The following is a 24393-nucleotide window of genomic DNA, read 5'->3' on the forward strand; positions in this document are numbered from 1 at the left end:
CCATGAGCCAAATCTCTGGACCTGAAACATGCCTCAGGGTGAGGATCACTCTTCTTCAAAAAACTACCTGCAATTATGAGGAGCCCAGAATAGAAGCATGGGGGGACCGGTTTCCCAGAACTGGAGTTCTCTTTTTCCACAGTCATGGCAAGAGAAGATCTGAGGGGTGGAGTCTGGCGAGAGGGATGGGAAGCTGATTCCGTTGCTTTGTTCTATACCCCATCCTGCCTTGTGTATTTGTGTACTTGATTTTGACCGCCATTAAACTATGGAAGTTCTTCAGACGTGTCCTCATTTATGAAATATCACCACCCGGCTTGGTCCTTGGCGCATAGTAGGTGTTCAGTAATTTGAGTTAAAGTGGAGAGTCTTGCAGTTAAAGGGCAGGATTTCTCATACTTGATCAGACATCAGAATCCCCCTGGAGAGCTGTTTAAAGCACAGCTGGCTGGGTCCCACTCCCAGAGTTTTCTGGTTCAGGCAGTCTGGGTGGGGCCTAGGATTTGATTTGATTTCTGCCCAGTTTCTTGGCCATAACACTTGAGAACCACTGGTTTGGGTCCATGACAGTTGCTTGGGTGATTAATCCAGGCAGATTGTAAAGTCTTTTTTTTTTTTTTAAATAAATTTATTTATTTACTTGGCTGCGTGGGGTCTTCGTTGCTGCACGTGGGCTTTCTCTAGTTGCGGCGAGCGGGGCAACTCTTCGTTGCGGTGCGCGGGCTTCTCATTGTGGTGGCTTCTCGTTGCAGAGCACGGGCTCTAGGCGCGCGGGCTTCAGTAGTTGTGGCTTGCAGGCTCTAGAGAGCAGGCTCAGTAGTTGTGGCGCACGGGCTTAGTTCTGTGGCATGTGGGATCTTCCCAGACCAGGGCTCGCACCCGTGTCCCCTGCACTGACAGGCGGGTTCTTAACCACTGTGCCACCAGGGGAGTCCCCAGATGTAAAGTCTTAAGAGAGATTTCCTCCTACCGTGCTTCCCCACCCAGGCTTGTTCTGGCAGCTGCCCTGGATTAGCCTTTTCCTTCCATTCTCATGCTGCCCAGTGTTGGCTAGGTTGATGGTAGGGGTGACTTGTGGGGCCTGAGCTCCCAGTCCCCCTGTAACCACATAGCAGACACTGCCCTATGGCTATTTGAAAGAAGGCCCCACAAAAGCAGGACATTTAGCCCCCAGGGCTTTGGAAAAGAGGTGGCTGCGTGGCCATGGAGAAGCAGACGCCAAACTAGGCACTCATCTGCCCTGTCCCTCAGAACGAGCAGGCTGGGGTGCTGGCCATGCTGCACACTGGACGGGATGGCTGGGAACCTCTGAAATTTAGAAAAACAGGAGGAACCCCTTACATTGTGCTTTTACGTTGCCAAGCATTTTCCACCTATTGTTCTTTAGGAGGTTGATAAGGCAGATGTAGACATAGGCGGGGTTACTGAGAAACAGAGAGATGCACTGTGGGTCACACAGCAGGCCCAGGGCTCCTGATTCCAACCCTCTGATGGAGCATCTACTAAACCAGTCGCTATGAACAGTTGGAATAACGGCTGCAGTTCCCTGAGCGCGTATTCCTCACCAGTCGCCGGGCTAGATGCTTTCACACGTCAGCTCGTCAGATACTCACAGCAGTGTTGTGGAGTCGGCATTGTTGTCACTCTTTCATAGAAGAAGCACTGAGCCTTACAGAACTTATGAGACTTGCCCAAGCTCAGACAGCTGGTAAGTGGAGGATACGGAAGTCAGACTCAGGCCTTACCCACAGCACACCCTGTGCTCTGTGTCACTCACTGTCTGTCTTGCCCAGAAAACCTGTAATTGTCCTCTGGGTTGTCTGCCCCCAGAGCCTGGTGAATTTTACTGAGCCTGGAACTATGCCGGGTGTTGTGGAGGAGAGAATGACCAAGTCACTGTCCGCTGGGAGGGGGATAAGACAGGTACACTAGTGTCCACAGTGGAAGGCAGAAGGGGCAGCCAGCGGCTTGTGGGTTTAAAGGAGGCGGAAGTCATCCGCGTAGAGGGTTCAGAAGAGGCCTTTGGGTTGGGCCCTGAAGGGGCAGGTAGAGTTCCAGCAGTGCCTACAGGCTGGAGAGTGTGCAGGCCAACAGGTGCAGAGAGAGGCCATCATGGCACTTTTAGGGAGTTTTCCCTTTTGGTTGGAGCATAGGAGAGGTATTTCAAAAAGCAGTGAGAAGATCCTGTTTGGTTACAAGCAACAGCTTGGCTGATTTTGGCAGGAAAGGACTTCATTGGAGGGCTATGGGAACTCCTAGAATCTGAGGGATGACTCAGGACCCAAGTCCCCTCCAGGGTCTTGGAGTGGGTAAGGCAGGAGCCAAAGGCCAGCCTCTTCAGGGTACTTCTGTCGCCAGGATAAATCTGTTCCAGCTGTGCTCTGTAATTTTGTCACCACAGCTTGGGAGTCATATCCCAGGGAGGATATGTCTCTTTGGCCCAGGCTGGGCCATGCTCCTTCCCTGACCAGGGAAGGGCTGGTGGCATGGTAGGCAGTCCCCCCAGACTGTATCCAAAAGCTGAAGTCCCCAGAAGAAGTGGCAGTGGGCACTGCAAGAGATCAGTCCAGCAAGGTGCTCAACGAGGACTCGAATCGGCAGACAGCAAAGGGAGGGCTTGGTTCTGAAAGGTTTCTGAGCAGGCAGAGGGCAGGCTGGCAGCAAGGTATGGCTGGGTCATAAGGGGACAAGAAAAGAAGGGAGGGAGGAAGCGGAAAACTAGGTAGGGTCCAGGTGAGACGTAATGAAGGCTGGAACTTGGCAGTAGAAATGGAAAAGAAGGGACTGATTCTAGAGAATTGTGAAAGTAGATATTTTCTGGAACAGACACTTGATTGGCTAGGGTTTGACACTTAATTGCTTGGGTGATGAGGTTGGTTCCTTTAGCTGAAATGGGGCAGTCAGGAGGAGAAAGAGTTTGCAGGAGATGATGTGTCTTTGCTTTGGAGGGCTGCATGCAGGGTGCTCACAGCACACATGGAACCCTGGTGAGCTCGTTACTCCTGACTCCATGCTGCCTGAGGTTTGGGGCCTCAGCCCTGAGGAGTTGGGGCCCCAAAGCTTCAGGGGCCCAGTACATCCTGAAAGCAGCTGGGGCTTTCTTGTCCACGCTCAACATGCTACATCTCTTCTGTCTCCACACTTCCACCTGGGTGGCCTTCTTCCTCCTCCTTCCCCTTCCCCACTCAGTTCCCATGCCCCAAATTCCCCCACCACGTGTTCCCAATACCTGAGCCCTTACCAACTAAAGGACCTGGCCCAGCTCTCTGGGGACTTTAGATTTTCCTCCCTTTCTGCTCAGAATGGTTGTTAATAAGTCCTCACTAACTATTAGGGCAAACATCTCCAAATGACATTTTGCAAGGAGAGGGTCTGAACTTTGCCTGCTATCTGGGGACAGCAGGCTTTTCCTCCAGTTAGGTGGGGCTCACCAGGGACGCCTGTGTGTTTCCCTAAGCAGCCATTCTAGAGCACTTCTTGGTGCTTATTTATAAATCATTATACAGCATGTTGTCAATCACGCTTTCATGTTGCCATTGCAGATCTCTCCTAAGGCCCCAGGGCGTAGGCTGGGCTTTGGGCCACCCGAACTTTGTAGCTGAGAACTGGGGAAGTTTCCTCCTACAGGAACGGGAGGGAGGGGACAGGGTCCTCCCTGGGGTGGGGCAGGAGGGGCAGTGCTGAAGAGTACTTATCTCCACAGATTCTCAGAGAGAAGGTCATCTTCTGGGGTGAAGAGGACTGTTCCCCTCAGTCAGAGCTGTTAGCATTCAAATATAAGTGATATTTGGTCACCTATGAATGCAGTGCATTCCACCATGTACAGTAAGGTGAACCAGGGACAAGAGAAATCAAGAGAAAAATGTAACTTTTCTTTATTTTGATGTCAGTGGTAAATTTGTATTTGTGAAATAATAACATTAAAACAAAACAAACAGTTCTGCTCTCAGTTGTTGAAAAACATCCTCAAATGGCTTCTTCCTTCAAGGGGATGTGTCTCTGCAAATGAGGAAGTCCAGAGAGGGAAAGAGGTTGACTGACATCACCCCACTGGCTGCTGACGTGGGAGGGGAGCCGGCAGCACACGCATCTCCTGCCTGGAGGGGCGTCGTTCTCTGTCCTGCAGTCCTCTGTTTCTCACCTCTTGCTAGTTTATCACCTTTGCCCATTAGCATCCTTTTTCCTTTTTTCTCCTTCTCTTCCTCTCTAGGATCAGGGAGGGAAACATACCAGAGGGACACAGAAAGCAGCCCTGCTTCTGTGCAGTTGAGGCATGAGGCCCGTCCTGCTCCTGAAAGGGGGCTTGAGGGAGGGCAGAAGACCCTGAGGTGTTGGGGCATGACCCAGGGACCCCAGAGGGCAGCCCTCACCCTTTCTCTCTGAATCCTTCTGCTGTAAAGTCCTAGCACAGCAGGCAGGCAACAGTCTCCCAGCTTGAGCAGGTCTGCAGCCTTCTGAGGAAGAAAATCAGCAACAAATGCGAACAGCTAATTGGTCTAGAGGGAACCGTTCTGGTGAGGAAGAATCAACAAGTTGTTAGTGTGGCTGAAGGGAATTCAGAGAGGCTGGAGTGGGTAGTGAGAGGGGAAGTTGAGGTGGATTGTAGGAGGAGGCACAAGTGAGGGAACTGAGGGCGGGAGTGGGGATTCCCCCTCCCCACTCATGTCACCTCCCACAGCTCCACCCTGCTCCTTCACTCCCACTCCTTCCTTCCTTTTTTTTTTTTATTGACATGTAATTGACATATAACCTTAGGTCAGTTTCCGGTGTACAACATAATGATTCCATATTTGTATACACTGTGAAATGTCTGCAAATGAGTTAACATCTGTCACCATGCATAGTTACCACCTCCTTCCTTCCTGGTGGGGAGGGTCCCTTTGGGTTTGCAAGGGACTCTCCCCTGACCTGTCAGTGGAGTTCCCTCCAACCCTCATTCTCACCCAAGTTCAGTTGAAAACAAAATACCTCTTTTGATACTGATGGTAAACTGGAACCAGAGTCAGGAGGAAACAAAAGTCTCTGTGGCCCGGTGCTGAGTCCTCTGGCCGAGCAAGTGGAACAGACAGCAGCCGGAGGGACTGAGGCTGTGCGGGAAGGCAGGGGAGGGGCGAGAGCCCCTGAGCTCCCAGTTCCTGTCTCTTGGGTTTTCTAGGGAACCATCTGAGTCTGAGGCGGCCACAAGGGAGTTTCCAGGGGTTGGCCTTCTCTCTGTTCCGTCCTGTCCCAGAGGGCTTTGTATTTCCCTGAACCCACACCTGTGTAGCTTCTGGCTGATTCCTGGGGTTTCCAGCATAGCTCAGGAGGAAACCCCAGATACCACAGGTAGAGGGAGATGGGAAAGCCCGAAGGGGGTTTGGAGAGGCATGGGAACCCTGTTCAGGCTCTTCCAGTATCGGGGAGCCAACGTTGGCACTTCCTTAGAGAGGAAGATGCTGTGAAATGGGAGCAGGGCAAGCAGTTTATGTCAGGGAGGTCCAGCCCAAGGCCACAGTGGCAGCTGATGGATGAAGGGGTTTCCTCAGTGCCTGAAAAGCAATTCACGCTTGACCCTAAAGCAGCAGTGGATAAATGTGAGTTCAGATCTCTCAAGTGGCATTTCCTGTGATTAACACAGAAGATACCTCACCCCTCTTTACACCTGGTTGAGATATTTCACAAGGTGTCTTCTTCCACCCATGCTGCCCACCCGCCATGCCAGCAATTCCTGCCCATCCTGGATCTGTGGGCCTACCCTGCCATTCATCCTGTGCAAAACAGGAAGAGGAGCCAGCAGACCCTCTGTTGTCTGCCACTGTGGCCAGGGTGGGGGCCTGGCCTGAATGAGAGCCTCAGGGCAGGGCTATTTGGCTCTTCCAAAGAGGAAGCAGTTTGTTTGGTCAGGGGGCCCCGATGATTTTCATAGTCCAGGGCCCAGTCTGGCTGGGTGTATACAGGATTCTCACTGTCTTACTTACCCGCAGGGGGTTTGGTGCTGTGTGACCCAGGGCAAGTCGCTGCCCCTCTCTGGGCCCCAGAGTCCTCATCTGTAAATAAAGAATTTAAAGACCTGTTCAGGAATTTGCTCTCAAATCGTCTGGTAGACCTGACAGAGGAATGCCGTATCCTGAGTGAGGAGGTAGTGCTGGGGCCCAGGATGCCACCATGCAGTCCAGATGTCCATGGGAATCGGTTTGACCTTTCTGCTAACCCGCTTGGATGTACTGAACAGCAGCCAGCCTGCTCCGGCATCTCTCTGGAGAACTTGGGCTCCTGCAGCCAAGGGAGCTGTCCCCGTGCCTCCCGTTGTCCTCATCCCCACCTCCCAACCCTCGCTCTGCCTCTGTCCTGGGTTCAGGCAGAAAAACCCAACTGGTCTCTCATTGCATTCTTCCCTTCCTCTACTGGCCTAAACTGATTAGGCCTTGGGGTGACTGTTTATAGGCTTCCTGTTTCTTTCTGCTCCCAGTCTCCTCACCTCCTTATGCCCTCACTCTGCTCTAGCAAGATTTTTTCCCCAAAGCCAGCATGGGAGGTTGGATGACAGGCTGATCATGGGAGACGCCAGATCGGCAGCACAGACTCCTGGCGGGTCTGCAAGGAGTTGAGAACACGCCTGGAAGGGGGCTGGATAGAGTTTCTTAGTAGAGGAGAGAAGGAAGATGGTGAGGCAAAGGCCTGAACTGAATGGGCAGGGACCACTGGCCCCGAGGAGACCAGTTTGAGCAGAGCATAACATTTCATTGCTCAAGAAGGAGAAGCAGGATGGAGAGGTCTGGCCAAGAGATGGGCCCCAAGAACCACCCTGGCACGGGGGGAAGGCCTGGGCTTTCCCAGGGCTGGGCTGGTTGCACACGATTGTGCTGGAAGTATGGGAAGGGTTGTTAATGACTGTTTGTTCTCCACAGGCTGTGAGGCTGCCAAGGGTCAATCTGATAAGAGGGAAGAGATAGGCTTCTTGAGTTTTATCCTCCCGACAGCTGCCTTCTCTCAGCCTGCGCCACAGATACTGACAGGCTATTGTGGCCCTGCTCTATCTTCTCTCCTTTCTGATATACACAGCCCCTGGCTTCAGCCCAGCTGGGCTTCCCCTGCCTGGCCTCCAGTTCCCGTTCCCATCTGTGGTTAGATGAAGTCTGTACTGGGGGAGGGTCAGTCCTGGCAAGACTGAGCTGTTCTGAGCCTGACCTGGGAGTGGGACGTACTCCAGGGTGCAGCCAGGGCTCTGGGCTGAGCAGTGACTCCCAGACCTGCCTGGTGCATTTTGGTCTCAGGGTTAACCTGCCACTCAGCCAGCCAGACATGGGACCATGGGGTCTTAAGGGAGTCCCACCTTTGCCCCAGAGCTTTGGGAGGGCTGGGTGTTTTGCTGGGAGGAGTGGAAATGGGGATCTGATGGAACTTGCATTTGGAAAGATAACTTTGGCCTTTCTCTGGAGAATGAATTGGAGGGGGTGTCCCTTGAGTAGATCTGGGACTTTAGCAGTTAAGGGGCTACTATTGGTGGAGGGTGACAGTTCCTTGGATAGAGTGATGGTGGCAGACGTGGAGGAAGGTAGAAAGCTGAGAGATTTGGGTGGTAAACAGGTGGACTTTATAAGAGGTTGGCTGCAGGAGGTTGAAGGAAGGAAGGGACATAGATGACTCCCAGGTTTCAGGGTTGGCTGGATGATGTCCCTTTCCAGACACTGGGAATACAGAAGGGAGTCCAGTTTGAGGGGCTTAGAGCATGCGTGAGTTTGATTTGGAGCAGGGTGAGTTTGAGGTACTTTTGGGTGCCTCTAAGATATGTCATCAAAGGGGCGGCTTCCAGAAATGAGTGGGATAGATGTGTCTGGAGTTCAGGGGAGTGTCTGGCATCATTTGAAAAGCCAGACATGACTCTTAACAGGTTGAGAAACAGGTTTGGAAAGGATTCCTCCCAAAATCCATTGCCAGACAAGGAATGGAACCTAGGGTCATGACTTCCTGTTGCGTTCTATGTCCAGGGTCATCTTTTCTTTCCCTGACCACTTCAGCCAGTTCAGGGCCCAGCTGGGCAGCACCCTCCCCTCCAGAGTCTTGCTTGTGATGGGGGAACTCTGGCTGTGGTCAGTCCTGACCCCAGGCCACCCAGAAAGTCCATGCACGTCAGTGGCTCTCTCACCATCTGTACATCTGGGCAGTGTCCCCGGCTGGAGAAGGGTGTGGGTCCTGGCCAGGAATGAGTCACTGATGGGAATCCCAGAATCACTTCTGTTCCTGTGGGCCCATGGGCCTCTGAGCTGGGTTGACCTATCAAGGACAGGGTTTTAGGGCCAGGTTCAGGGCAACCCTTCTGCACCAGATGGCAAGCGATACTGTAGTGGCTTTTTAAAATTCCTTTAAATGAAATGCAAAATGGTTGTACATGTGTGCAAGATTGTATCAGTTGGACTTCTTCAATTACAACAGCCAAGAATCCAACTCAGAATGCTTTGATAAAAGGGAATCCGTTGACTCATACCTGAGAGAATGGCTGGCCATGTACAGGGAAGATGAGGGACTCAAACAGCGCCATCTCACCCCGCCCTTCTCCATGGTGACACCATTCTCAGTTCCCACGTGGTGGAAGGTGCTGTCAGCAGTGCAGGCCTCCGTCTTCTCAGCATCCCATCCCAGGACGGCCACAGGAGTCCTGGGTTCACTTGGAATCAGGGTCCTTGCCCAACCTTGGATCAAGTACTGTGGCTGGCTGCGTTTGGTGCTCTGATTGGCCAAGCACAGGGATGGAAATTTGGGGAGAGATGACTCCCCAAAAGAAAATGGGGTTGTCATCCATTCTAAAGGCTTCGTGTATTGAGGCAATAGGCAGAGCTAGGTGTGCATGTCAGAATCACCACTGTAGACAAACTTATAAGGATTTATTGCCATGTATTCATTCACCTTGTTAAAAACTGAATGCTAGCATGTAGAACGGGACTTAGAATCATTGAGTCATTCCATTTACAGATCAGGAAGTGGAGGTTGAGAAATATGCCGGATCTCCTCAAACCAGTAGGTAGAAGAACTGAGTCCAGAACCCAGGTCATCTGACTTGCAGGCTGAGGCTCTTTCCAGTAGTAAGTGGTGTCTTTTAGGGAGGAGCCCCCGTGCCCCGGTTGCCCATCCACAAAGTCATTCATCCCCTGGGCTGCAAGACAAAGAGTAGACACAGGCAGGTTATGGCAAATGGTCCCTTCCTCGTGGTGGCCCGGGGCCATCTGTCTGAGATGAGGGAGACATTCACTCAGTGTGCGTTCAACCAGGTCCCAGTAAACAGAGGAGGCCTTGGCCCAAGTCTGCCCGCTTCTGCCCTGGTGCTGCCTCCATCCCCTCCCCGTCTCCCCTGTCATCTCAGCTTCCTAGATGCTCACCCTCCTCTGTGCTGTTTCCTGCTGGGGCCTAGATAAGGATGTAGCTCTAGGGCTGCTGTGCTTTCTGGATTATGTTGTATTTCCTGCTGGGGAGGGTTGTGCCCCTGTGTCTTCTCCCTTGGAAGAGAATGCCCAGGATGGTGGTGCCAGTTTCAGGTACAGAGAGATGAATAGCACAATTTTGGCCTCAGTTCGCCCGTCACCCCCAATTTGTAAAGGGTACAGATGTTTGACCCAGCTTGGCAGAGCCAAGAATGGGGTGTTGTAGAAAGAGCTCTGAGGGAATTTCCTGGCGGTCCAGTGGTTAGGACTCTGCGCTTTCACTGCCGAGGGCCTGGGTTCAGTCCCTGGCTGGGGAACTAAGATCCTGCAAGCTTGGTGGTGCAGCAAAAAGAAAAAAAGAAGTGCTTGGGGCTTCGAGCCTCACCTTAGCAGGAGGAGACCTCAAGTTCAGTCTGACACAAGTGTCTTGCCCAGAGTGGGTCACTCCCCTGGGGCCCCTGGTCAGAAAGGGAAGGCTGTCCCCTGAGTGTGACATGTATGTTAATAAGATGCTGGAGGTCCTGGGAGCTTGGGGGTGCTTCTCCCCAGCTCCAGGGTGCTCAGTGAGCAAGGCGGGGCTCTTCTGAGTTTGGGACTGAATTCCTTTTTCATTCTGACCATCTCCTCATGCATCTTTCCTCCTGCCCTTCATATACTTGCTGACAGCCAGTCTTCTCTCCTGAACTGTCTGCCAACCCAGACTGACCAGAGCGCTGTGTCTGCCCTGCATGATTGGCTCCCGCAGGCTCCCTGGTCCACCTGTTTCTGTCTAGGTTCATGTTCTCAGAGATTGGCCAGCCTGGGTCCGGCCTCCTGTTCCCTCAGGCTTAGCCACAGTGCCTACTCTTGTCCCTGACTCCCTCTTCTCGGTGAGGCTGAAATTCGCTGGTACCTCAGGTACATAGTGCCTTGCAGCTTATAGTCATCGCTTATTTCATCTTGACGGGGACTGTGAGGTCAGCAGGGCAGCAGGCATCATGATGCCCATTTTACAGATGGAGGACCTGAGGCCCAGAGAGGTAAGATTTGCCCAGACATGCAACTGTCGAATAGCAAAGCCAGTCCTGGAATTGAGGTCATCTGGGTTTAGTCCAGAGTTCACTGTAAAATGTTAACTCATAGACACATGTTGAGGTGGGGCTGCCCCAGTCTCACCACCCAAGGGGCTTGAAAGGAGGCCCTGGGCCCCACCTCTTGGTGGCCCCCAGGTCACCCTGTACAGCTCAAGCCCCAAATAAGCACCATCATGTTGGCCATCCCCTTGTAACCCCAGGATACATAATAAAGTTAGCCAAAAGATACCGCTCCCTGGGGACCATCGTGATGGACCCCCAGTTGGTGTATTCCTCCCCTCCATGTTCCCCCGAGGTTGACAACAGTAATAGATGTGATGACAGATACTATCTTAGCAGGGAACATATAATGTAGGCCAGGTCCAGGAGGATGAATCGCTCTTTGAGGATGGGACTGGGGAGGGCTCCTTGCTCCCCCACCCTGGCTCCCCTCACCCAGGGGCGAGGGGCAGAGGCCGGGCAAGGGGAAGGCTGCCTTTGCTCTACTCATAGCAGCTGATATTGCCACTTCCCTGAAGGGAAAGCGGATTACCTGCCTAGCAACCTTGGGGATGTTCTTTCCTCCCAGGGGTCCTGCCTGAGTCAGTCACAGCATATTATCAGCTCCTCAGTGACGAGGAAGACGGCTTAGCCAGAGCAAGGGGGGAATGAAAGCAGGTGTGCACTGGCCTCTACAGTTTCCCAGCCACCTGCTCTCTGCCTCCTGGAGCTGAATATTAGTGACACGGGGATTAGCGGGGGCGCAGGGCAGGGGTGCTTCCTGCGGGATTGGTGCTGGCAGTTGCCCTGTGGCGCCAGGCTGGGCACTAGCTCAGGGCCTCTAACTGCAATTCCCAAGGTTTCTGTGGGAAAGATGACTCCAGAGGACACAGGCTGAGCAAAGGGCCCACCTCTGCACCTCCACTCCCGAGGGAGAGAGGGGACATTGCTCCCTTTAATCTCCTGGTCCAGGCATGGATGCAAACACCTCCTTTGGGTTTTCATTAGCATAGCTGCCACAGGCTGACCTTTCTGAAAGACGTTACTAAGTATAAAAGGAGAACAAAGGAAAGCTAAAGATAGGGTGTATGAAGAGTAAAAACAGTCTGGCTCACAAAGGACAGGTTACTGGTTTGTTTCCAGGGTTTTCGGGGTACTCTCCCCACTGGAGATACCCACCCCTAGGACCAGCGCACCTCTGTACACCTTTCTGCCAGTCTCTGGTCTCCTAGCGCTGACCTGTCTCCCTGTCTACGGATCCCTGGGACCCATCCTGCCATGAGTCCTCTTCAGGGCAGGTGGGCCACCTCCTCTCTACTCAGGGCTGATTGGCTGTGAGGGAATATAGCTCCTTCCCGAGGTCCCCCAGGGAATTGGCACCTACATGACTGTACCTATAACAGTGTCACCTTATTTATTCTAAGTAAGCCTTGTAACAGGGCCCCATCTCTTGACACAGCACTCAGGCCCCAGCTTAGCCCACAAGCTGCCGTAAAGGGTTGGTGGTTCTCCAGCATCTGATCTTGGCAGGAATTATACAAGTCTCACCACCAGCCTCCCTCTTCCCACTGGGCCACAAGAATAGAAACTGATAAGTTGGCCTGGTTGATGGAAGTTTTCGGGTGGGGTTGGGGGGAAAGAGTGTTCTGGTTTAAAAAAAAAAAAGCAAAAAGAACACTTTGAAGTCATCTAGTCTTGATGAAGGAAGGAGATAAGCGCCTGACCACAAAGCGGAGTTTCCAGCCTGCAGCCCCACTTCTGCATCCTGCCTGGCATGTAGGTGGTGCCCAGGAGCCAGACGGTGTCCACGCCCCAAATGGCTGCCTGCCAGCACGCAAGGTGCTCCCATTTCATAACCAGTGTTCAGATGAAGCCGCAAAAAAAATCAAAAGAACCGCCTCCTGATAAGGAAATGTGGGGGCAGGGCGGATAGAGTAAGGGAGGTTGTCTGCCGACGGTTACAGCCCACTGTTGCTGCCCTGCTGAGCTTGGAGCCCTTTAGAGAAACTTGCCCCAGACAAAGCAGGCCGCCGTGCCTGCAGCCTGGACTGTCACCTTCATGATATTGCCTGGTCCTAGAGGCTCTGGCAGACTTCCCACCTGGGTGGCTTGGCTGGGCCATGCGTATTGAAGAGTTCCAGCCATAGGTTATACCAGCTCAGGGGAAGAGGTTTACACAGTCCTGGCACTGAGGACACAGAGCCCTGTTCTCACTTGCACCTTCAAGTGTGACGCTGGCCCTAGTGGAGTGAGTGTGCGCCCCTGACTTCCGCCCTGGGTTGGGGGACGGAAGACCCCCAGAACGGGGGCTGCTATGCTCCCAGAAGCACTGTTTCTGGACCTTCGCATCCCAGGAGCTCTGCCAGCCTTGTCAGGGGCGGGAGCTTGCCCTGTGTATCAGAGCTTTGGGCCAGGTCCATCCCAGTATGCCCCCCAGGAAGGGCTGGTGTCTGCCCCCTGGTTGCTGAGGGCCTGGAGTCCTGCTGGGTCGTGCGCGTACAATGACTACACAGACAGCGGTCCTGCAGCCCTCCTTTCCAGCGAAGCATCAGTCACCCTGCTTCCCGGGCCCCTCTCCCGCAGGGTCACAGTGCAGGCCAGTTAGGTTAAGACCTCTTTCCCGGCATTCTCTCCCCCATCCCCCCATCCCACAGAGGATGTGGGGATAGATGCTGGAGTTTTAAGTTGAATCCTTCAACTCTGGGCCTGGGCCAAGGCCTGGCTGGAGTTGTGAGCCACAGAGACTGTGGCCTGGAAGATTCTAGAAGCACAGCTTCTCCCTTCCCTAGGTGTGTACTGGCAGGACTTGTACAGACCCTAGCTCAGCCCTTCCCCATCAGCTTTCTTCAGGTGGCCAACCTTCCGGTGCTTACAGTACAGGGAGGAGGACCCTGTCCAGAGCCCCGTGCCACAGTGCAGGCTGGGGAGGGGGCGAGCCAGGGCAGTGGTGGCACACAGAAGCACCAGTCCTGTCCCTTCCCCAGTGGTGAGGGCGAGAGTGATCAGATGCAGGATTTCTTGAGGGGGCTGGTTGGGAGTTAGAAAGGCAACGCCCTGCCTCTCTCTGCCATGTGTACGAATCTGCTGTTTCAGGAGAACATTCGCCCTTTGCCCCCAGCCCCTGGAGCTTCCTTCTCAGTCTGCATGCCCTTGCCTGGGAGCATTCCAGGAAGCTGTCTGGGTGTATGGACCAGGTTTTCACAGGCTCGTCCCCTGCCACGTGGGTGTATGGGTTGGGGAGAAGGGGGTTGAAGGTTACCTGGAGAAACCATTTACTCCTTTCTTTTCACCCAGTTCTGGCGGGAGCAATGGAATGCAATGAGACTCTCTTTTAAACCTTCTATCTATCAAACTTACACTAGTCCTCCCATCCCAGGGTAGAGGGTGTGTGCGTTTGGGGGAGCCAGCGTTGAGGAGGATTGGAGTAACCCATGTTTCTGAGCAAGGAGGACTCCCATTGATAAGCATGAGTTGGACGGGAAGCATGATCCTTCTCCCCAAGGGGTCTGTAAGTTGAAGATTGACTCACCTCTTCCTTCTTGAAGCCCTCGGCTCTGCCCTCCACCCATGTTCTAGCTGGTGGGTATTGCTCTGGTTATGCCCCTCTGAAGGCCTCTGGGATATGCTGTTACCAGCTCCCTCCTCTTTAGAGGGAGAGGCTGACAGCTGGGACCTGGGTTGCTGGTCTCTGGGGTCAGCTGCCCTTGGCATACCCTTGGAAGGGCAGCTCTCCTAGGGGGAGCCTGGCTGGCAAAACCAAGGAGCCCTGAGTGGCGGGCAGACTAGAGGGGCTGGTGGGGTGTCCTCAAAACAGAGGAGTCCCATTGCTCTGCTCCTCGACAGAGCAGGAGCTGCGAGGCTGGAGAGAGAAGAGCTTTGCTAAGGGGTCAGTGATGCGACTGTACAAGGAGGGAGAGGCCTGGGGCTCTTCCCATGCTGTCTGCCACTCCCCACTGTGATAATATTTGCTGAATAAAAATATTTGCTTTTCTCTTGAGATTCAGAACATCCCCTAGGCATCCTGACAAGGTGCAGAAGGAAAAGGAGGGCCCGGCAGCTTTTCTGTGGCTCTTCATTACATCTTTGGTGTGACTGAGATCTGAATCTTAAACAGTGAAGAATAGCCAAGCCTCCCACGCTTTGAACCTTATCTTTAGAGGAAATCAGAGCAGACTGTAAGCACCATGGTCCCCTGACCCTGGGTGTGGGTGGGGTAGTCAAGTTTAACTGCCCTTGGAAGGGAGAGTTGGGCAATAAGGTCTAGACCTCAGCTTCTCCAGACTCCTCTCTGACTTGCCCTAGGCCACCATTTAATTCATCCTGCTCCCTGCTTCCTCCAAAAGTCCTCAAAGAAACTTAGATTACTTTCCCAATCTCCTACCTTCAGGGTCTTCTGCCTCTCTCCTGCCTCTTTCTCTTTCTTTTTTTTTTTTTTTTTTTTTTTTTTTGGGGCGAGCGTGGAATCTTAAGCCCTGGACTGCCAGGGAGGTCCATCTCCTGCTTCTCTTAATGTCAGAGGCTTTCAGCCCTGTAGAGGAACCCCCTTATAAACTTTGTCTCTTTTAGAATCTTTTTTTTTTTTCAGGACCAAGAATAGGTTTATTCAGATCCATGGTCGGTTACAAGTTTGGTCTGATTACTAGTCACAGCCCCAAATGCCACTATTCTGAATTTTCATCAAAATACAAAGCCCAATACTTACAGTTTGAAAACTTAAAAAAAAGACACCAAAGACTAAGGCTTTTAAAAATCTCGGTTGAAAAGTTCTCCCGGGTGCGTCGTCTGTAGAATGAAACGCGTGTGAGGTGCTGTGTGTCTCTTCTAGAATCTTGCTGCCAGCTTGTGTCTAGAGAGCCACAGAGGTGGCCAAGTATGGGATGGACCTCAGTGAGCTGTTTAGAAGCAGCTCAGGGCAGGCCTCTGTTCTGTGTAGTGTGATGAAGCCAGGGAACAGGTGACAGGCTCCGTGACCCACAAGCTCTGCCACAGGATGGACACAGCATTGTTCGCTGTGCAGCCTGGGGGTGGGGGTCATTGGGGCAGAGCTGGCTCGGAGACCTCAGGTCTACGCTGCCCACTCCACCTCCCTGGAAGCTGCCACTGTGGGAGGTCGATGGGGTGGGCGGGCAGTACCTGTGGTTAGGCAGGGAAGGAATCTCTGGAGACCCTGGCGGTGCTGGCCTGGGGAAGCCGGGGCTGGAGTGGGGCTGAGGGTGCTGAGGAACCTGTGGTGCCTATCCAGGGTCACGGGCCTGCAGCCCAGAGAGCTGGCCAGGCTGGGTCTGGGACTAACCAAACCGTGGCCCTCCACCTGCCCACCCCAGGAGCACAGGCACTGAGGCTGGGAGCTTTCTGGCTCTTGCCCTTCCAGAAACCCTCCAAAATAGATGGTACTCCCATTTTACAGATCAGGGCATGGATCCGAGGGGCTAAATGGTTAATAGCTGGCAAGCGGCAAAACCAGAAAGTGAAGCCAGGTTTTTCTAGGTGCCTTCTTCATTTTGGGAGGCTTGACTGGAAAGGGACTTTGAGCTGCGGTGGATGGTTGTGAGATCTGATGAGTCCTAGCTAGGGAGGACTTAGCCAGCAGCCTGCGGTGCTTAGGGGAGCCACCAGAGAGAGTACTGTCCCTGGCAGCCCTGGTGTGTCTCTGCTGACAGAAGCTCAAGAGCAGTCCACTTCAACTGTTCCCACCGTCCCGGCAGCTTCTCTAGCTTTTACACACTCACCCTTCTCATTGCCTCCGATTTGTGAAATCTGGTTTGTACCTGAGGCCTCGTGTTTCTTGGTGGTCCATGAGAAGTTAGAGAAAGCTTTCACTTCTAGAATGTCAAAGCTGGAAGAGTGGGGGCTGATTATAATGATCACTTCCATCTGCATATTTATACAGTGGTTTATAGAAGTGGCTTCAAAACATTTTTTCATTACCATTTATTTCTTCTACTTCTTATTTTTTATTATTTTTTACTTTTTAAAATTCATATGTTTTGTTTTTTTTTAAGCAGATATTCATTTTTAATTATTTATTTATTTATTTATTTATTTTTGGCTGTGTTGGGTCTTCGTTTGTGTGCGAGGGCTTTCTCCAGTTGAGGCGAGCCGGGGCCACTCTTCATCGCGGTGCGCGGGCCTCTCACTATCGCGGCCTCTCTTGTTGCGGAGCACAGGCTCCAGACGCGCAGACTCAGTAGTTGTGGCTCACGGGCCTAGTTGCTCCGCGGCATGTGGGATCTTCCCAGACCAGGGCTCGAACCCGTGTCCCCTGCATCGGCAGGCAGACTCTCAACCACTGCGCCACCAGGGAAGCCCCATATGTATTTTTTATTTTGGCCATGCCGTGCGGCTTGAGGGATCTCAGTTCCCCAACAAGGGATTGAGCCCGGGCCATGGCAGTGAGAGCTCCGAATCCTAACCAGTGGACTACCAGGGAACCCCCCTCTTCTGCTTCTTATAACCCTGGGGTTATGTAGAGAGGTGATATTCAGTTGGACAAAATTTTTTTTAATTTTTATTTTATATTGGAGTGTAGTTGATTTACAGTGCTGTGTTTCAGGTATAGAGCAAAGTGATTCAGTTATACATATACATGTATCTATTCTTTTTCAGATTCTTTTCCCATATTATTACATAGTATTTAGTATTGAGTAGCGTTCCCTGTGCTATACAGTAGGTCCTTGTTGATTATCTTTTTTTTTTTTTTATAAATTTATTTATTTTTATTTTTGGCTGTGTTGGGTTTTCGTTGTTGCACGAGGGTTTTCTCTAGTTGCAGCGAGCGGGGGCTACCCTTTGTTGTGGTGCACGGGCTCCTCATTGCGGTGGCTTCTCTTCTTGCGACACACGGGCTCAGCTGCTGTGGCTCACGGGCTCTAGAGCACAGGCTCAGCAGTTGTGGCGCACGGGCTTAGTTGCTCCGCGGCATGTGGGATCTTCCTGGACCAGGGCTCGAACACGTGTCCCCTGTGTTGGCAGGCGGACTCCCAACCACTGCACCACCAGGGAAGCCCCGATTATCTATTTTATATATAGTAGTGTATATATGTTAATCCCAACCTCCTAAATTATCCCTCCCCGCCATGGACAAATATTTTTTGATGCCTACTATATGAAGGCCAATGCTAGATAGTGAATTAAATAACATGGTGTCTGTACACTTAGAGCTTAAGTGAAGGAGATAAACATGTCTGTGTCTTTTTAGGTTTCGTGTATGATCTTAATAAATATGGGCCAGATTTGGCCTGTGGTCCAAATTAACTCATAACCCCTGGAGGGTAGGACACGGTGAGAGATGAGGCTTAGGAGGGTGGCCTGGTTTGGGGATCTCTGGATGCTATGTGAAAGAGCCTGACCTTGGCCCCATGATTGAGAGAGCTGCATCTCCATCTTATGTGCTTTTGAACGCAGGAAGGTGATGAGTTTGTTAAGTCTGAAATGCCACATGGCTAAAGAGGCAGTTGAGAATACAATCTAGAATCTAGGGTAGAAGGGCAGGCTCTTGATTTGGAGGGGGATGGGGCACCGTAGAGAGGCAAAGGAGAAAAAGGGCTGGGGGCTGAACCTTCACAATCCATTAGCAGCTGAAAGAAACAAGCAAGGAGGGGTCTGAGTCAAGAAAGCTGATTGTGATGGCTTGGAAGTCAAAGTGATGGTCAGCAGGAACAAGCAGGAGATAATCAGAGAGGAAGAGGCTGGAGGTGGGATAGCCTTCCTCTGATGGTTCAAGAACCTTGGCCTGGAAAGAAAAAGTGGCTAGCTGCCTGGTGATAGCCTGGACTCGAATATGGCTCCTGAGTTCACTGCTGTTCTGATGTAATTGAAACTAAAGGCTGGGCCTGCTGCAGGTGGGCTGGGGACTTGAAGAGAGTCAGATGGACCTTTCATCAAGAGTGTCCATGTAGCCAGTATGCATGTTTCCCCGGCCAGGTGAAACACTGGGAAATGCTCAAGTGGTGTGGAAGAGGGGCTGAAGGCAGGGCTGGCCTTCCTCAGTGAAGACCTGGTCAGACCACATCTGAAAGATGCTATTTGCATGTCTGCCCACCCCTGTCCCCATCCCATGGTGGACTGGAATGAAGATGGGGTGGGGATGAGAGCAGTTTTAATTGGAACTTTTGATCAGCTTACCCCAGGCTGTCTCAGTCGGCTTCCCTCAGTGTACTGGCTGGAGTTCTGTGAATCTCGTTAGAGCTGGTTTGATATACCTTCTCAGGAGACTGGTATTGGCAGGGATTCCCAGTTCCTTGGTATAAATAGTTTAATCCAACTCATCCAGTGAAGATGGCACTGTAAATTTATACTCTAAACACATAGCAGTAATACATAAAGAGAAAAAATGCTGAAAACATAGTCATGTACTCCCCCTCCCTCCCCACACAAAATGATAAACATCCCTGTGATGAGAAATGGAGCAAGAATGCATATGGGAGAGCAGGGCAGAAGCTGCAGGCCTGCTGGTCTCTGAGACTGGATGCAGGCAGAAGTGGCTAGAAATCTGGGGTAACAGAGCTATGAAGTGCTCAACACAAAGCATGGAATTAGAGCTGGTACACTGCTGGAACCCAGGGGCTGGGAAAACAGTTGCTGTCACCCATTCCCTGGGGCTATGGCTTACCATGAAGATGCTTACCTAGGGGGACAGACCATCAGAGCCTGGACCTAAGCTGAGCTGGTACTATAAGATATGATTCTAGACCAGGAGACCCAAAGGACCTGGGGAGGCAAAGGTGAAAACCCCCAGATTGGGGAGGGATGAGCTTATATATTCAGAAACATGTGAGGAAAACTAATATGAAAAAAGAAAAAGTTACCCCAGAAGAAATGAAAATAACAGAGTAATCAGAAAATGTCTTTAATAGAAATAGGTTAAGGATCCTCAAAGAGATTAGGGAAACAGGATATTCATTAAAGAAAAGAAAGGGAAATTGTAAAAGAAAGGAGAATATGTGATTATGAAAATTTTAAATTAAAAATTCTAGCAGCGAAAAATAGTGTAATTAGAATTTGAAACAATGGATAGCTGTAGCCTGGACACATAGAACTCAAGAATTGGAAGCTAATGCTGAGGAATTAATCTAGAATGCAGCACAGACATGGAGGACATGTTACAGGCTTTAGCACAAATCTAGTAGGAATTCCAGATATGAGTCAAGGAAATGGCAAAAAAATATTTGAAGTGATAATGGCTGAGAATTCCAGAATTGAAGAAACAGCACGAATACCAAACAAAATAAATACCTAGATATAGTGAAACTGCAGATAAGAATAAAGGGAAAATATGGGAATTCCCTGGCGGTCCAGTGGTTAGGACTCCGTGCTTCCACTGCAGGGGGCACGGGTTTGGTCCCTGGTCAGGGAACTAAGATCCCACAAGCCGCGTGGCACAGCCAAAATAAAATAAAATAATTAAAGGGAAAATATTTAAAACTACCAGAGAAATAAAAGAATTCAAAGAAACAGCAATGAGACCGACAGACAACATTTCATCAACATTAGATGCCAGAGATGATAGAGGACTATCTTAGGGAAACTAAAATTCTATATCCAGTTATCATTCAAGAATGAGGTGAAATAAAGATATTTTTGGACATGCTAAGACAGTTTTATCTATAGATCCTGGCTAAAAGAACTACTAAAGGTATACTTCAGTAAGAAGAAAACTCGGGGGAAGGAGGGGGTTGCTAGCACCAGCATTGAGCGCAGAAATTGAAATAGTACGTTGGTACATTTAACTATAGACAGTATATCTGGATGCTTAAGTCACTCACAGTGACTTAAACTCTAGAAAATATTTAATTAGCTTATAATGAGAAGTGTGGAGGTAGGGAGTTCCAGGGTTGGGGCAGTGGTCTAATATTGACATGAAGAACCCTGGATCATTCCATCGTTCTGCTGTGCCATCTTAAGGGTATAAGATCTTTCTTCTCATGGTTGTGAGATGGCTGCTGCTGCTCTAGGTAACATATCATCACCCTATAGCTTCCCAAGCAGGAAGGCAGGGAGATGCTAAGAGAAAGGAAGCTTTCTTTCTTTTTTTTTAAAATACATCATTTTAAGGACCATGATCTTTTTTTTTTTAATTAATTAATTTATTTTTGTTTTTTGTTTTAATTTTTTAAATTTATTTATTTATTTATTAATATTAATTAATATTATTTATTTATTTACTTATGGCTGTGTTGGGTCTTCGTTTCTGTGCGAGGGCTTTCTCTAGTTGCGGCAAGTGGGGGCCACTCTTCATCGCGGTGCACGGGCCTCTCACTATCGTGGCCTCTCTTGTTGCAGAGCACAGGCTCCAGACGCGCAGGCTCAGTAGTTGTGGCTCACGGGCCCAGTTGCTCCACGGCATGTGGGATCTTCCCAGACCAGGGCTCGAACCCGTGTCCCCTGCATTGGCAGGCAGATTCTCAACCACTGCGCCACCAGGGAAGCCCCGAAAGGGAGCTTTCTAATGTGCCCCTTTTTTGGGAAGGAGAATCTGTCCAAGAAGGCCCCAGCAGACATCTCCTTATGTCTCATTGGCCCAAGCTGGTTCATTCTTACACCAATTCCTGGTAAAAGGGAACAGGCTTACTGTGGTTGGCTTTGACCAGGCTTGCCTCATCTCCTGGGACTGGGTTCTTTGCTGCCTGAGCAAAATCAGGATTCTGTTGGCAGGAAAGAAGGGGGAGTGGCTGCTGGTAGGCAACCAACAGTGTCTGCCACAGATAGCAAAACACACAAACAGAAATCCAGTGTCTAGTTTGTTTTTTAATTTTACAAAAGGAAAACTAAAATTGTTGACCACATTATCAAGGAAGAATAAGGTAAAGTAAGGAAGGGAATTTCCTTGTTAAATCACATCAAGTTTCTGCCTAGTTAAACAGAATAGTACTGCTGAAAACTGTAGACCTCATTAGGACAATGTATATATGCTAACAATTTAAGATAACCACTAAAAGAAGAGGAATATAATTTCCAAGCCAGGAGGAAAAAAAGTGGTGGGAGTAGGGATAGTGTGTCAGTCCAACAAGTGAGGAAAAGAAAAAAGAACTAAAGGAAAACTAGTGAAGAGAAAACAAAGATAGTAACATGAGTCCAAATACATAAGCGTAAAGGGTTATACTCATGTGTTAAAAAGAAAAAAGCTATCAGACTGGATAAAATGCAAATAAGAAGTGGTCTGGATCCTGGAGAGACTGGTCAGTGGACACAGGGGCTTAACAGGAACCGCCCTGGCCTTCATCATACAGGTGGTTCTGTTCTTTAAATAACTTTCTATTTATTCCTCACCCCATCTTCCTGCCTCTCCTCAACAGTTTCTGTCTGGCTTTGCCTTGCTACTGAGATGGTATTGTTTTTCTAGATCTCTCCCTGCCTACTGTAGATATGTATAACAAATTCCTGGACTCCTACCCCACGCCCAACACCAACAAATCACACTGGGACTCCTTTAAGGGGCAGGTGTGGTGCAGAGCCGGGACCCCACATCCCAGCTGTCCCCCTGCCCCACCCTCTCCCCGTGCCTTAGAGCCCAGCATTCCTCCCCTTAGAGCCTGTTTCTTAGGGTGCAACATCGATCTGCTTGCGATGAAGACTGATGGTTTATTTCGCTGGGACTTATTTGAAAGTTAGCCAGAGTGATGATCATAGGCCGGAAGAAATGTTAGCTCTTGCTTTCTGGTTTCCTGGCTGCCAACTCAGGACAGCATCAGAAGTACTGGAGCTGAGATCTCAGACTCGACATCAAGACAAAGTGAGGTGTCCTGCCGGAAGACAGGGGCTCCTGAGGCAGACACTGCCAGAGGGGTTGTAACTGGGGAGCGAGGAGGCCTGCGTCACTAGGATAACTGAGGGGTGTGTGCCAGAGGGTGGTGCCAGCATGTTGCAATGTGATGACTTCAGTCAGCCAAGCATGCAGAGGTGAAGCAACCAGTTCTCAGACACATCAAGGATGTGCCTCTGGGCTTCAGTTGAGTGTGAGGGAGGGGCTGTCAGGTCTCTTCTTCCAGATAATGACTGACACCCCAGGGCATCTTCTGCTGGGTTCGGCTGTTGCCACACCCAGCAAGCAGGGAGTTTGCTGGGTTGCTAGGTTGGCAAGGTTCTGGGACACAGGGAACCCTTTGATGGTTGTACCCCAGTTAGTGGGAAAAGCCTCTCTGGAAGGCAATGGGAGCTTTTGGAAGGAGCACTGGCCTTGGAGCCATCAGACCTGGAATGATATTAAAGCTCTGTCACTTATTGCCTGGCTGACCTGGTTCAGCTCGTCTTGGGACTTTTGTGAATACCGAATGAGAGGCTATGCCTGCACATGCTCAGAAACTCATAAAACACCATGCAATGTGAGTACTAATCTGTGGTTTGATGCCTTTACATTGAGGCTCTGGGACACATCCTTAGGCTGTGTGTCAGTGGGTGGAAAGAGGGTGCTTTATCAGCATCTTGGGCTGGGATTTTTTCTTTCTCTCCACCCCCTCCATATTCAAGCAGTCTCCCTCCCCCCATCCTCTGCTCCTTATTTTGACATTTCTTTTCTCTGCCTGCCAAGAAGATTGTGTTCAGCTGCGCTGGTCTGAGGCTGTGCTATATCCTGTGCTTCATTAGGTTAATTTGATGGGTTGTCTCCTGGGAACTGACCAGAGACTGGTTCTAAAAACACACTAGCCTCCAAAACCCAGTTCCATCCGTTCTCCTTTGCTTTGCTGCTCAATCCCATATGCCTGCTTTTCCTTTCTTCCACCTGCAAGCTGGCCAGGGCCTCCTTTGGTTTCCCTTGTTTCCTTGTATTAGCGTAGTTGTTCAAGCATGCATCCCCTGATTGGTAGAAGGCTCTAGGGAAGACCATCCGTTCTTCAAGGCTGCCCCTGACCTTCTGGATTCTGGTCTCCAGTTCCACTGTTCAGCCTCAGCATTTTGAGCTCAGCCAGCCATTCAGGGGGTATTTATCGTTAAGTGGTCTCACCAAATTTGCTGAATTTGTGACCACAGACCTCTCAGAAGACCCTAGTATTGCCTTGCCTCCCACTAAATTTCCCTCGTTACTCTCCTTCTCTTTTAGAGGACTGTTTCACATCTGATCTCTGTAAATCTCCAACCCCAGCAATAAAGATGCATCCCTCCCTGTGCCTGTGCCCATGCCCATGCTCTGCTTCACCTCCTGCTAGGCAGGTCAACCCTCTCCATGCGGGCACTGGCTCCCACCACCCTCTGCCCCGTTCTTGCTGCTCAAGAACTCTGCTGCTGCTTCTTTTTTATTTATCTATTTATTTATTTTGGCTGCGTTGGGTCTTTGTTGCTGTGCACGGGCTTTCTCTAGTTGCGGCGAGCGGGGGCTACTCTTCCTTGCGATGCGCAGGCTTCTCGTTGCGGTGGCTTCTCGTTGCAGAGCACGGGCTCTAGGCTCGTGGGCTTCGGTAGTTGTGGCACACGGGCTCAGTAGTTGTGGCTTGTGGGCTCTAGAGCTCAGGCTCAGCAGTTGTGGCACACGGGCTTAGCTGCTCCACAGCATGTGGGATCCTCCTGGACCATGGCTCAAACCCGTGTCTCCTGCATTGGCAGGCGGATTCTTAACCACTGCGCCACCAGGGAAGTCCCAAGGACTCTGCTTCTTAATTATCCTCTTTTTCCTGCAGCTTTAACTTCTCCCTCTACTGAACCATCCCCACCAGTTTACAAACATTCTGTAATATCTCCCATTCTGTTTTATCTCATTCCCTTTATTTAGTAACACTTTTATTGAGATATAACTCACATACCATACAGTTCAGCCATTTCAATGTACAAGTGAGTTGGTTTTAGTCTAGTCACATGGTTATGCAATTAGACCACAAACAATTTTAGAACATTTCATCATCCCAGAAGGAAACGCCATACCCATTCTCAGTCGCTCCCCATCTCCTCCAACCCCCAGCCCTAGGCAGTCACTAATCTACTCTATGGATTTGCCTATTCTGGATATTTCATATAAA

At 50.6% G+C, this 24393-nt stretch overlaps 1 protein-coding gene across 21 annotated transcripts in view; it reads left to right on the forward strand.

Moving 5' to 3' along the window:
- The window catches only part of ST3GAL2 (ST3 beta-galactoside alpha-2,3-sialyltransferase 2), a 75239-nt gene that overhangs the window by 12113 nt on the left and 38733 nt on the right, over window positions 1-24393 (forward strand). The window lies entirely within an intron of this gene.

This window comes from Balaenoptera ricei, chromosome 19 (assembly GCF_028023285.1).
Source record: "Balaenoptera ricei isolate mBalRic1 chromosome 19, mBalRic1.hap2, whole genome shotgun sequence".
In the NCBI taxonomy this organism is placed as follows: Eukaryota; Metazoa; Chordata; class Mammalia; order Artiodactyla; family Balaenopteridae; genus Balaenoptera; species Balaenoptera ricei.